This window comes from Vicugna pacos, chromosome 2 (genome assembly GCF_048564905.1).
Source record: "Vicugna pacos chromosome 2, VicPac4, whole genome shotgun sequence".
In the NCBI taxonomy this organism is placed as follows: Eukaryota; Metazoa; Chordata; class Mammalia; order Artiodactyla; family Camelidae; genus Vicugna; species Vicugna pacos.
The window spans coordinates 45289855-45304732 of record NC_132988.1 but is presented as its reverse complement, the minus strand read 5'-3'; the positions used below and the strand labels follow the sequence as shown (position 1 = coordinate 45304732).

Sequence of the window (14878 nt, the reverse complement as noted above, 5' to 3'; positions counted from 1 at the left end):
TTGTGTGTCAGTTATCAATTGCTGCAAACAAATTATCCCGAAGCTTAGCAGTTACAGACAAGAGACATTTATTGTCACACAGTCTCTGAGGTCAGTAATCCAGGAATCTGACCTGGTTTCAGAAATCACACAGCATTACTTCTTCTTGTTCTATTTGTTAGAAGCTGTTCAGTAAGTCCAGCTGAAGCTCAAGGGAAGAGAAATTAGGCTCCACTTTTAGAAGATACTGTCAGAATTTGTGGACATATTTAAACCACCACATCTCAGAGTCTTTTTTTCTTCTTGTCTTCTTTTTAAAAATTTTTATTGGTGAGGACATCCAACATCAGGTTAAGTAATGGCAGCGATCATGATAACTTTGGATCCAGACTTTAAAGGAACTGAAAGTTTCTAAGGTTTCTCCATCAAATGTAATGTTTACCTTAGTTTTTTGGTATAAAGTCTATCAGATTAAAGGAGTTCCCTTCTATTCTTGACTCCTGGGACTATTATTATTTTATCATAGCTAAGTGTTAAATTTCATGAAGTACCTTTGCCTTCATAGGTTTTCTTTTCTTAACTTATTTTGTTTGTTTGTTTTCTCTTTTAAGATAGGTTTTCTGATATTAAACCATTGTTGCATTCCTGGGATGAACTTCACTGGGTTTGTTTGTTAAAACATTATGAAATTCACTTAGGCAGTGATTAATATAATACTTCTTCCCATTTGTATTCATAGGTCAAATAGGCCTGTGCTGAGAATCAGTGTTTTATTAGCTCCTAAAATGAGTTGGGCAATTTCCTCCTTTTCTGTATTCTTCAGCTTGGAGGTTTTGCAGCCTGCCTGTGTTGGAGGCTGGCCTTTTTCTTTCCATTTGCCCAGCTTTCTACTTTACTTGTTCTACTTGCTCCTCCCACCCCTGACTTAACTGCCTTGCTTCCAGTTCATGGTTTGTGCCTTCTTTCCTGGCTCAGTTTTGCTTACACAGGCAGGGCTCAGATACTGCAGCTTCAGTTCCAGACCACCGCAATAAAGCAACTATCGCAATAAAGTGAGTCACAAGGATTTTTTAGTTTCCCAGTGCCTATAAAAGTTATGTTTAAACTATACTGTAGTCTGTTAAGTGTGCAATAGCGTCATGTCTCAAAAAACAGCGTACAGACCTTAATTAAAAATACTTTATTGCTAATATTGCTGGCCATCATCTGACAACACAGGGTTGCCACAAAACTTCAATTTGTAGGGAATGCAATATGCGCGAAGTGCAGTAAAACAAGGTATGCTTGTATATAGGAGGGGTCAAAATTTATACTATTTGGCTCAGATATACAATTAATGGTAACTGCTTTTATTTTGCATAACTGACTCAGACTTGCCCATGAACCCTTCATTGTCAATGACAGAAGTAAGGAAGGGTGATATGAAGGCATGTTGTATTAAAATTTCCAAAATGTAAAGAAGTATGTTAGTATCTTATCATTTAGCATAGTCTCATTTTGAAGAAATATTCTCCCTTTCCCTCTTAGGTTCCAAGATGACTTCCTGGAGTCAAGGGAAACTTACTTATATTTATGGTGATGAGGGGGAGGGAAGCTGGCTTATCTGCATGTGCATTTACTTGACAGTGGACATAGCTAAAGAGGCATCAAAGAACCAGAGAACAGCAGACACACCAGTCAGTTCCTCTAGTCCCTGGAGAGACACAGCAGATGCCTTCTTGGGGAAGTAGGCTTGGGAATTGAGGAACTTTTGAAAGAAGACAAATCGCCCTGGTAGGAAGTTTGGACATTGAACTTTACTGAATATTTATCCAAAAGAAAAGAAACTAAGCTGAATGAAATATTTTTTAATCTGAGAGACACTGAATTTACTTGAATTAGGAGGCTTATGTATTTGTTTTCCTTACTACCCAGTGATATGTGGCTTGAAAGCAAGATCAGCTATAGAAACATAAAGGATGCTCCAATTTTTCACATCTAAGTGTAGTGGGTAAAAATCTGACCCCACTATATTTGGACTAACAGATCTTGACTTCCTTATCTTGGAACTTCATCCACTGTGACAGACTTGATATCACCCAGTCTCACCTCATCCTATCCTTTTCTGGTTCTGCCCCAGAGAAATAGGTATTGAATAGAAGGCGGTGGACCAGTTCTGCTGTACTGCTGGCTGGCTGTCTGGCAGCTCTGCCTCTTAATTTTCTAATCCATAAAATGGGAAGACTAAAATAAGTGAACTTTAAAGTTTTTTCCAGCTTTGTGGATTTTCACAATCTTTTTTCTTTTCATAGCCTTGTCCACATCCCAGCACTTTCTTTTCCTTCTCACCAGGGTGTATGTAAACTGAGGGGACAGTCAGACTTTGCAAATCAATTTTTCATGTTATTTGTCCCCTTCATTGATTGCTCTCCCAGCTTGACTTAGGGACAGGTCATGCTGACTGCAGAGTGAGAGCCCTGGTTAGAGTTGGTTCGAGTCTGTAGCTGCTCCTCACAGCATATTGCTCCCCTCACCTCTCTTTCCCACTTGCTTGTGAAAAATCCTATTGGCATTTCATACCCTTCAAGTTCTACATCATATAGCCTGCGTGACTCTAAATGCTGGTTTTAAAAATCAAAAGCACCAAAGCAGAGAGTCTGTTTGGATCAGGGAGGCAATAGTGCACTTTCCTGATAACTCTGTTTCCCCAACAAAACATAAATCTGAACAAATGAATCTACGGAATCACTGGAGCTGGGTGAATTCTTTTTTTTTTTTTTTTTCTCTCTCTTTTTTGGTGCTTGGTAGGGTTATTTCCCATCTTCCAAAGCCGGAGCCCTAATGAGCTCCAGGGGGACAGAAATCTGTCAATCAACGGGTACTTTTCAAGTATAGTCATCTCAGCCCCATCAGAGAACCACAAGGCATGAAATAATTAGAAAGCCCAAAGTAACTGCTCTGTTTTACAAGAGCAAAATCCGTATGTGGATCATTTACATAAAGCTGTCACTTCCCATTACGGTTCTAATGTACGCTGGGTAATAATCACAGGCGGGCTGGGGGGAGGGGAGGTCAAGGTAGGCTGGGCCTCCGTATTGGAAGCGCAAGGTACGCATGTGCTGCGCCTTCGGCCGCCCCCACCTTCACCGGCTTCTGAATTAATGTAAAGTATCTTTTCTCTTCCATTAAATAAAAACTATTCGTGCTGCTATGGCAGCAGACCCTGTGCTTAAGAGAAGGGAAAAAAGCTTTTGCATCAAGCTATTGTTAGGGGAGAATTCACTTTGAGGAGCATTTCAAAGCTGATCCGATTGGGGAAAGAATCATGTTAAATATCTGCTATGAAATATTTATAAGAAGAGCACAAGACCAATCGACAAAGTTGCCTGGGAAAATAAGCATTCCTCCTCATTTGGAAATTTGGGATGTGGGGGCTTAAATGCTCTAGAGAGAATTTATATAAGTACAAATACATGTATGATGTTTGTTCACGAACGTGCGCGTGCACACTCGCACCCTCACACACATGGTTGAACGGGTTGATAGGATTTAGGTCAATCTGCATCTGAATGCGGTTTCCCAAGTACAGCAGCAATAAGAGGTCAGTGAAGACTGTCTGGATAATTGTGTTTGAAGAAGCACTGTACTGATGCCAGCAGAACAAGAAGCCCCGGATGGAGCCGGGCGGCCGCGATCTATAGCAGAAGCCATGTTTAGGTACCCTTCTCCTGTCCGCACCCAGCAAAAGGGGCTCTTGGAGGCAATGAAGTTCCCTGGACTCTGCCCTTCATTCCATCAGCATAATACTAATAGGGCCCAAATGTATGCACTGAAAAATGAAAAGGAGGATGTGTCTGAAGCCAGAATTTATGCTTTTAGACTACGTATTTCCATCTATGTGGCTTGTGGATTTTTCAAAAATATTTAGTACCCAAACCCTACCCACCTGAACATACATTATGTAATAAACATTATGTAATAAAAAGTGAGAAATGATGATTGACTTACATAGTTGAAAGAAGCTCTGCATCGACTGTGTATCTTTCAGTATCTATGGGGCCCTTCTCTGTATTGGGAGAAGAGAAAGGAAAATATTCTGACTTAATGCAGAGTCTGCAATAAGTAAATCACATATTTAACACTTAGCATTTGCCATGTGAGCCTTGTGACCATACTGTACAGCTTTGCAACTAATGTAGTGTAATATGATTAATGTGAGTGAATAGCTAACTGGGTAATGCATACATTGTTACTGATGCTTAGTTTAATCTAGAAGTCCTATAGAGAATTTTACCATAGGCCAGTTTTGTTAATCAACAAACCCATCGTAAGATTCTGGCCAAAAGAGCAAGTGCTCCGGAACAGCCGGTTGCTGTAATCTGCCCAGTTCATGGCTCTGTCTGAGGGGTCCAAGGCTACCTCGCTGCGAGGCAGGCAGAGGGAAGATGCAGGGGCGTGGTGGGGTCTGCGCCACAGCCAGCCTGCTTCTTATCTGTGAGATCACCAAGTGGGAAAGCATTGTGGATGGATTTAAATCAGCTTTTTTCTCTCTCCCGCCTCCCTCGCACACAACAAAAGTCTAAATCCCTTTTTCAGGCCAGATTGCCCCATTTCCCTGCGTGGGCCAGGCAGATTGGAAACATGTTTGTCATTCAGCTTTTCTCCAGGCTAATCAGGAGACACTGGGGTGGTGGGATTTCTGCCTTTCATCTATGGAGCCTGCTTCTAAAAGCAGCCACACAGAGGCTGCTGGGCCCACTAGAGAGCTGGGCTGCCTGTCATCTCTGCAGACAGATATAAAAATAATGTTAACCACGAGCCTAAGCAAAGGGTTTAACAGGGATTTGAATCTAAAATGTGATACTCCACATAGACTAACTTGATTTGGTCCAACAGAGCCGAACCCGTTATTCTGTTCTAACAAAGTGTGTCACATAATGGAGGAGATTTTGATGGGATTTGCGACGTCTCTGTTTCAGGCTTGATGCTGAATAGATCTAAACTGTGAATGAACATTGCTGCCTCCAGAGTTGTCATGAGGAGAGGCCTTGGCTGACCTGACTCCTGACTCAAGGTCTTGTTGACAGGACAGCTTTCAAGTTCACAGAGGTGTTGTCCAGAGCATGCAGCAGCAGCCGGGCTAGGCAGGTGTGTAACAGGGGACCGCGCTGTGTGAAGCCTTGGCCAGTGCAGAGGGTTGCTACACAGTGATTCCCGCGTCTCCTATATTGGGAATTTTAATGAACTTTTGAACCAGAAAATTCTAGAAAATAACTATTTGTAAAGACAATGGACAGCAGTCATGAGGAGGTAGTACAGAGTGGTGGAGAGAGTCCAAGAGGGCCTGGTTTGACTCTTGGCTTCCCCACTCACCATGGGACCTTGACCAGATTACACTCTACCACTCGGTTTCCTTATCTATAAAAAGGGGATACTGATAGTTGCTTCTCTCTGGAATTGTTGCAAGGAATACAGGAGATCGTGCATGTTAAGCACTCAGTCTAGCCCATAATAAGTGCCTGATATACCATATTATTAGCTGGTGCTTGCAGTTCCATGGCAGTTAAGGATGGTTTAGGACCTTACTGCCATCACATGCTGCCTCATTCTTAGCTGTTGCTGTTCAGAAAAGCAATGACCAATGTTCCTTGTTGTAAACATAAATGACACAATGACATTCAATGATATTCAGCCATCGAGACCACTTGGGAAAGTCCTATGTTTCAGACGTAAGTAAATCTAGAAGATGATATAATGAACACTCATGGATGGACCACAGAGTTTGACAGCTTTAAAATTTTGCCATGTTTACTCTTTTATATAAATCATTAGAGATTTGGTTGAGTTACTTGGTACCTTCCTTGAGCCCTATTTTTGTTTTTTTGACGTATAGTTGACTTAAGGGGTTGTGTTAGTTTCAGGTGTACAGCAAAGTGATTCAGTTATACACACACACATATATATATATTCTTTTCAGATTATTTTCCATTATAAGTTACTACAAGATATTGAATATAGTTCCATGTGCTGTACAGTATAAACTTGTTGTTTATCTATTTTATATATAGTAGTGTGTATCTGCTAATCCCAAACTCCTAATCTAGCCCTCCTTCCCCAGAATCCATTCTTCTTCTACCTTCTCATCTCTGCTCTGAGATAACCACTGTCCTGAATTCGAGCTTCAATTATTACCAGATATGTATTAAAATGTTGTATAGCTACAGCAATAGCTACATCCGCAAGAAATATTTAATTTTGTTTTATACCTTTGGTTTTTATATAAACAGTTTATTGAACACATAAGTCTACCACTGACTTTTTTCATTTGATATTATGTTATATTTATTCATACTTATATATTTTAATAAATCAAACTGGATAGATTTTTACTGTGGTACAGACTTCCATTCATACTCTTAGTGATAGACATTTAGGCTATTCCCTGTTTTCCCTTCTGAAGCAATTCCACAGTGGACGTACCTCTGTGTGTGTTCTCATGTGTGAGTGCTTGTCTAGGGTGTGTATCTTGGAGAATGCTAGGTCCTTTGGGGTGTACAGCCTCATCTTTATTAGATACTGTCAAATTGCTTTTAACACCAGCAGAATATGAGGGTTTGAGAGACATTTAAATGGAAGGGAATATATTAAGTAAAGTTTGCTCACCCAACTCCCTTTGAGTTTCCAGGAACTGATTTAGGAGATGATGATGCTCCTTTCTTATCAGTAGCTATGGAGGGCAGGTTATTTTTTTCCTCTGTGTTAATTAACCCCTTTGGACTGTGGTCCTGGTACAGCCCATGGTTGATAACAGAATGTGCCTGGAGAAAACCAGACCCTCAACTTGGGTCAAAAGGTTAGGAAACAAATAGTCTCCTGTAGTCCTTAAACACTCTTCTTCCTGAGGCGCCCCACTAAAATGGAGCTCCTGAAAATAAAACCACCAAATGAAAACGGTCCGTTAAAGAATTTCAGGTCTAGGGACTGATGCTCCTTTCACAGCAGGGCACACATACAGAAGGGAATGGGGTAGAGCGGGGTGAGTGCACAACACCGGGTCCAGGGCAGGTTTTTAGCCACAGTCACTGCAGGGCTTATGACTGTGCTGTAGGGGATCCCTTTGACACTTCCCAGAAACCCAGGGGGTAAGTTAAGGTTGAAAAGATGCTTGCTTGAACTTCTTGAAATAAAATACAGTCCAGAAATGATTTTACATAATTACACTGGTAAGGAAGCAAATGATTTTATTTCGTTCTGTGTAAAGCTAATCATGGGAATAGAAGATTTGCAACAAAAAAAGAGAGATGGACCAATTGTTCCCACTTCTTTTGGGAGGGGGCAGATCCCTGTGTAGAGGACAGAATGGTAAATGCACGTGTACATGCTACATGCGCACAATTCCAAAGCTAAATAAAGCTCTTTTTGTAGTACTCACTACGTTAAGTCATGAGTGCCATTACTTCCCTTCATTATTATGCCTAATTGTAAGTTGACTGTAGTAGGAAATGAACTATAGTTAATTTGACTGTCAACTAGTGACCAAACCGAAGCTGTAACGGGCAGATTGTTGGCATTAATTAGAGACTTCTGTTTGGCTTTTAGATTCTTATCTATTTGACCTTGTGCCTTCTATAATCTGGCTGGAGGTTTTCTGGGTCAAATGAGGGCTTCTGAGTCACTGGACTTAGAACTATGCAATAGTTTGCTTTCCCTGCAGAAAGGAGCTAACATCGTGGTGCTAACACTGAGAATTCCCAGCTCCGCCCTCAGGTTTTCTCAGACGATCCTGAAGAGCGAGGAGACTTCACTTCTTTCTTTCCCTATTACAAAACATCTCTCAGTTTTCACAGGTTCTTGAACACACACTCTGGGTGCTAAGCTCCTGTTTTTAACCATATGCATTAAGGGTGATGCTTAGTGATGTTATGTGCTAGGCTCAGGGCACCTGCGTTATCTTCTTCAATGCTTGTAACTATTTTATGATTTAGATACTTTTATTGTATAGATACCTCAAAATGTAATGACTCAAACAGGACAGAAATCGATTTATCTCATACATCCAGCAAGTACATGCCTCTGTTCCAAAGAGTCCTCGGGGATGGACGAGAGTGGGGTGGTTCCTCAGGATCACTGCAGCTGTTCCCACTTCTAGCGGGAGGAAGAGGAGAGCCCGAGGCGTGCTCCCCTACTCTCCCTATGTCCTGACCTAGAAGTGACATCTAATTTTGATTCATAGTCCATTGAAGATAATTTAGTCTGGCCACACCTGGTTACAAGAAAGACAAGGAAATGCAGTCTGGCTCAGCAGTCATGTATCCAGCCGTTTCTCTGCTGTGGGAAAGGGGGAGAAGATGTTAGCGCTGGCACTGGTATCATATTTATAGATGCTTAGGCTTCTTTGAAATCTTAACTAAGCTAAACTTATCAAGTCTCGGGGCAGCTTGCAGTCTCTACCAGTTATCAACCGTATTTTACTATTGAGGCAAATAAGATTCAGCGAGTTTAAATAACTAGCCCAGTGTCACATACTGACTAGGTAGAGGCAGTTGGGATTCAAACCAGGCATTTTGAGGCTCAAAGCTGAGCATTTAAGTATCATCTATACTGACTCTATCCTGACAACTATTGAATAATTCATTCATTGGCAAGTCACTGTCCTTTAAATGGATCTCTGTTATGGGGATTCTACTTAGCTCCGCTGGAAGAAAGAAGTAATCAGGACTTTTCCGTGAGGGGAATAGTGGAGGTGAGTCCTACAGTTCCCACTCTCTGCCTTGAGGAGGCTAAAAGTCTGCAGAGTGATGATCATGTCCTCAGAAGTGAGGTTTCTGCGGTACAGGTAAAACCTCTGGATTTTCGTGGTTATGAGGATAATAAGTAACAAAGAAAGGTATTGCTTTAAGTCATCTCTAATTAGGTGTTTTGGTTTAGCACACCCCAGTCAAGGATATTTTGAGCTGAAGCTTAAAAAAAATGCTACATCTTTAAGTACAACTCACCATTAATGCTTAGATGAAAGGTGTTCTGAACCTGTGGGACCACTGTCCACCAGCTCAACTATGTAGCCCACAAAAATGACAGGCAAGTGGTTAATTTTATTCACGTTTCTATTCAGAGGGTTTTGGGAGGGAGGGGTAGCTGAGGTGTCACTGAGAGAGAGAAAAAATTTACGTGAAAGATCAATGTTATCCTTATTTAATTAAATGAATGCTGTTAATTCTGAGCCACAAAAATGAATGCTAATTTGTGTAACTCAGTACACATGTGACCAAAACAGCTAATCACCCTCAATAATTCAAGCAAAGACTGTTCTTCTCAAAATAGCAGCGTGAACTCCTGGCAAAGTTCTTAAGCCCTCTGCATCTGTAAAATGGGGATGCAAATATTTTTTTACTTACAGATTTTGTCGTGAGAAATAGATGAGATAATTCATGTATCAACATTAGCATGTTAAATGGTGAGTGCTGAATAAATAATAGGGATTATGACAACGCTCCACATACTTCATTTCAAATGCTGGTTGTGGGTGGGGCTATGGATAACTAATCTGTAAGATTATGAAAACCTAGTTCTGTGGAGGGAGCTTGTCCTTGCTTAACAACCTCATTCAAGGTATTAACCAGAACTTTGCTAATGCCAGCTCTCAAAATCTTGTGATGAACTAAAGATTTCAGTTAAAGTCTTTTTTAATCTTCCCAGGCAAAAATACTCACTCTCCTCTCTGTGATCCCTTTGCTCTTTTGTTCATACTTCTATTCTTGCACTCAGCACATTGTGTCACAGATATTTATTTGCTTGTTTGGATTATTTGCAAACTTCACTGGTGATCAGGTGATGTATGAAATCCTCTAGGTCAAGAACTGTATTTCCTGGCTCCTGGCATGGTGCCCGGCATGAAGCAGGGTCTCCATGAATGTTTCTTTAATGAGTGGCTAAATGGCCTGGTGGAGGTTGCTAGCACTTTAGAAGAGGAGTCTGGAAATACACTGGGTTGTATTTTTCCTGGTTTGCCGGTAATCAAGCCATTTCACACTCAGTTTCTTCATTTGAGAAATATTCCTTCCAACGTGCTTCCCTTGCAAAGATGCTGTGATAATTAATGAAACTCCTTGGAAAGGAGCGATGGTCTCTCTCCCTTTGAAGTTTGCTTTTACAAGAAGATCTTTATATACAAGGCTGTAAAAATTCTGTTCCCTTCCTGCCTTTTTCTTCCTCAAACCCAAAGGCCCAGGAGAGATTATCTGCCTATGAAACTTCCATTTGCTAAGTGTCAGTCTCCCTGGAGTATTACCTGCAGGGTACCAGGCCGTCAATCCAAGCCCGCAGGCCTTCCCTCTTCACAAATCAGCTACTGTGCCTGCAGACTGGAAAACTCCCAACTGCTTGAGGCTTGTCAGCAGATGGCCCTGGGGAAGTACTGGAGAGTCCCAGGTGCTCTTGACTGTCCTTTCCAAGGATGTCCACATCTTCACTGGAGAACCACTCATGAGGGCTTGTCAGGAGCTCCGTATGAGGTGCTGGACCCTCTGTGAGGGCCTAATAACAGTGCACACCCTGGCAGGTAGTGAGTTATTACATCACAGTAGAGTGCCTTCAGTCAAACAGAAAGAGCGATGTATAGAGTGTATGCAGGTCAAGGGGTAGCTCAGGGACAAGATGAACTGTGGGGATGGGGTGCCCAAATCAGAGAAGGAGACTGTACCTGGGCCAGGTGTGGGGGACGGAGAGGGTGAAGTAGCTTTGTGAACTTGGACTTAACCTCCTGAGGCCACCATTTCCCTCATCTGTAAATTAGGTATAATAATGACTTGGGGTAGGTAAAATAGATAAATAAAATAATTTTGTAAATTAGAAGATGCTTTATGAATATTATTACTTGTATCTTTCAACTGCTTTTCTAAAGGAAAGCAGTGAAGATGTGGCACGTAAGACCCTCAAGGGCTGACGTCAGTGTTGCCAATGTTTTACTCTTCCCGGCTTTGTCATCAAGAGCCCTCCCTGAGTGAGGACAGGGCAGCCCAGTGGGTGGGGAGCAGTGAGAAGGCTGGGGACTGGGAGCCTGGGGTACGGCCTTTCCTTCTGGCAGAACCACCCAGGGTAGTTCACAAAGGAATTCTAATGGAAATGCAAAAGGAATAATGCACTAGATTTGGGTGACGTCTAGTGTTCATAACCTGATTTGGAAAGTGGCAACATGTTTCTCCACACACTTGGGCATGACCCCATTTGAGTTGAACTTCTGCAAGCTGTTTGATTTCTAAAATCTCTAAGATCAAGAATATCACTTGCTGCACTCAGTTACTTCCTAGTCAACTTATCTTCAGAGTTACAAAACGTCTAGCCCCTTGACCCTGACATTTCCTCCAGCCCCTTTCTGACTTTACCTTTTCCATTATGCAGCAATCACTGTCTTGTCAATAGTCTCAACTCATTTGTCTCCTGTCTTTTCAAAGAACTTGCCCTTCAGCACCTCGGCCTGGATCTGTCCAACGATCTTCTGCGTGTTGCTAGAGAAAATCATGAGACTGTGAGAGTAGCGTTGCTCCAAATTCAGGGTTTCCAACCTCAGCTGCTGCCTGACGTTCTTCTGTAACGGGACCATATTTAAAAACATTATTGGATGTATTTTTCCTTCCCAGTAGTTCCTGTTGCCACCCATCGAAGCCGGGGGCGTCCTTTCCTTCAAGGGGAAGGCAGTAGTAACCCTCCAGGAACAAAGGAGTCAGTGTTCAGCTTCTCCAAAATAGGCTCTTGAAGCTCATTTCAGGGAAAATAGATGTGAAAGCCAAGATTTTCATTTGCAAGAGCCAGGCTTTGTTGAGAGAAGAGAGGATTTGGGGTTCCAAGGAAACAAGATGGAGAACTAGAGCATAGTTGACAGAGATAAGCATGGAGTGGGGAGGATGAATGGTACTCTCTGATGTTTGGTGGTTTCCTGTCACCCCAGAGGACAACATGATGAAGCCAACAAAACAAAACAGAAACCTGCCCTGGGCTGGGTGACAAGAGGACCTGATGAGAGGGCAGAGGACAGCAGGGAGTGAGACAGGGGTATGGATGAGGGCTGAGTCGGGCAGGGGCGGAGGGTGAGGGAGGAAGAATGGAGGAGAGCTCCTGGGGAGATTTGGGAGTCCCGGAGAAGAGAGTTTACGTAAACCTTCTCAACTGGGATTCTGAAAGAAGGCTGCTCCTGGGACAGTGGTCCTGGTAGCATGGAGTGGCCATGGTCAAGAAAAAAATGCCGTATTTACGTAGAGGGGAGCCCTGGTAATGTCTGGGTGCCTCAGTTCCCTCCATGTGCATGGAAGAAAACAATGAGGTGCAGAGGGAACTGGAGCCAGGGCGTGAGGGACACTCCTATCCGGATGCTTATGTGTCCTTGTGGGGACTCCTCCTCTGCCTGGTTCTCCAGTGCTCAGGTTTTCTCCAGGATTCCTCCCCTGTGGCCCTACATTCAGCTTGTGTCTCTCATAGATCATTCTGCAATCTGTGTCTCCGAGTGGAAAGGACAGGCCTTGCTTCATAATTTTACCCCCAGAACCTGGCTCATGATTGAAACTCAGAATATGTTACTCAATCGAATGAATGAACTTTTGTGGGTCCTGCACTGAATTGAAATTTTGCAGCGTCTTCATCCCTTTCAAATAATACAGTGTCTTATATCTTTGGCTTGCAGATATATCTTTACAAGATACTTCTGACTGGAAGTATCTCAGTACGTTTGTTGAGACATTATTATCCCATAGAATACTGTTTCATATTTTAGACAATAACTAGTGGATTTGCTATTTGGCAGAGAAAACTTAGGAATAAATAATATAATTTTTGGAGTAATTTGATATTAATTAGTGCAAAGCCTTTATCTCTGTGATAGTAGGTTTCTATCCCTCCCTAAAACTATCCATAGGTTACTTATGGAAATCCCTAGGAGATGCCTTATTTGTGCCCGTGAATCAGGCTGTCAGATATTATCACATAATACCTACTCCACTCTCCTCTGCCTTTGGGTCCAAAGTGTCCACGTCTGTTGGCCCTGAAGCCATTTTGAAGCTCACTGCTACGGCCGCTGCCCATGATGTGAATGGCAGTGCCCATAACAAAGCCATTTAACTTTCCATCTCTAGGTCATCAGAGTAATGCCAGCTCCTGCACAAAGGCAGAGAGAATGGGTATCTCCATGATTCTGGGCCACATTTGATCACTGAGCTCCAAAGCCTATGGCCTCCCAGTTTTGCAAGCTCCCCGTTATCCTCTTTCGTGAAAAAAAGACTTCATAGAGAAGATCAGGAATGAATACTACACCATTGCCTTCAAAATCCTCTGGCCAAACCCTCACAGAAACTCCTGTCCCCCTTTTCCAGCCATCAAACACTAACAGCAACCATGAAGCTCTAATGTCCAATAACAAGAGCAAAAAGATAAGTTGAATGCAGTGGGGAGTGGTGGTGGGAGGAAGAAAGAAGGGTGCTACCTTCATTAGTAGGACTGAGCAGCCAGCCCTCCCAACCCCAGATGCTCTGCTTCAGAACGCTTTACAATGATGAAGTTTAGACTCGGTGCAAATTGGAGTTAATGCCTTCCTTACTAAACGTGGGGGGAAATGGGAGTCAAAAGAGTGAAGAAGAAAAATAGATTAGGAAACATTCCCTTAAGAGATACCTTTGTTCTGCCCCTCCACAAGGAATGAACACTGAAAGGACTCCTGGACGCGCTTACTCACTGAAGATCTGCCTTCACAACTTCCCCATCCTGCTGCACCTTGAACCTTGTTGTCTGTCTTCCTAGAGATTTTCGCCACTGGTTTCACCATTTATCCTCCCATCACAGTCTGCTGTGTCTCTCAGACTTAACCCATCCTACCTGTCTGTTCGGCAGAGACTTGGCTGTGTCTGCTGAAGTGTCTGCCTCTTCTTTCTGCTCAGAATGGGCCTCCACCAGCAGGGCCTAGACTCCAGGCACCCCAAGCTAGACCCAGCCCCCAACCAGCCTCCTAATCTTATACTGGGATCCAGTAATTCCCAGTATTGTACTGGGAGTGAGAATAATGTTTTTGGATTATAGTTTTAATTTTGACGTTTAAAAGAAAATGGCATTTTGGAAATGGATGGTGATGATGGTTGCACAACATGGAACTGTACACTTAGAAGTGGTTAAAATGGTTTTTAAAATGACCAATGATTAAAATGAGTTAATTCTTTCAAATTCAGGATGTTTAAAATGAAAATTATAAACATTTACATAATTTTAAAGATTTTTTTTGTAACTGCAAAGGAATAAGAAAAGAGAAATAGGTATTTGTAAAATCCTTCCAAATTATTAAATGAATTGGGTCAAATGTACATTAAGTCCTTTTGCAGTATGCACTTGGATTTGCATAGACAACTTCTATTTTTATCTTCATGAATTTAATTAATTTTTCCTTGGTGGAGTCCTAGTGCCTGTCAAGAGAGAAAAGTTGTAGAAACAAAACAAGGCTTTGTGCATCCTTCACAAGGGCTGATTTGTTTTTGAAAGAATTTCAAGGAAGTAAGGGATCTTAAAACTGGGTTTTATACAGTGTTTGGTTAAGCTTTCTCCTATCACTGAGGTCCCACTTTCAGCAAATGCATACGTAATTCTTATTAATATTGATGAATCTATGAGCAAGGGAGAATTGCAGATCATTTAGAAAAATCACAGGCTCCATATGATTCTCGGCTTATTCAAAGGCCTTGTTTCCAGTGGCCAAATACAAATTCTTCATTTACCACAAACCCCAAAATGTGGGAAGAAGATAGCTGAGTCAACAGGAAATAAAGGAGACAACTCTCAAACTCTGTGCAGGGAATTAAAATACTGCCGTTCCCACATACAGACATAGACAAGCCCTTGCTTTTAGGAGCTGGAGCCCGTCCGGCTCTGACCAGCTTGGGCAGCACGCAGG

General features: G+C 42.2%; 1 long non-coding RNA gene across 2 annotated transcripts; it reads right to left on the bottom strand.

Moving 5' to 3' along the window:
* Nucleotides 1-7928: 7928 nt before the first annotated feature.
* On the bottom strand, nucleotides 7929-10667 carry LOC116285464 (uncharacterized). Of its 2 annotated transcripts, none has more exons than XR_012078341.1 (2): nucleotides 9669-10667; nucleotides 7929-8286 (listed from the first exon to the last, which is right to left on the bottom strand). It is a non-coding gene; the product is annotated as an uncharacterized lncRNA (long non-coding RNA). The 2 variants fall into 2 exon arrangements; XR_004195155.2 differs by having other exon boundaries at nucleotides 10247-10667.
* Nucleotides 10668-14878: the final 4211 nt, after the last annotated feature.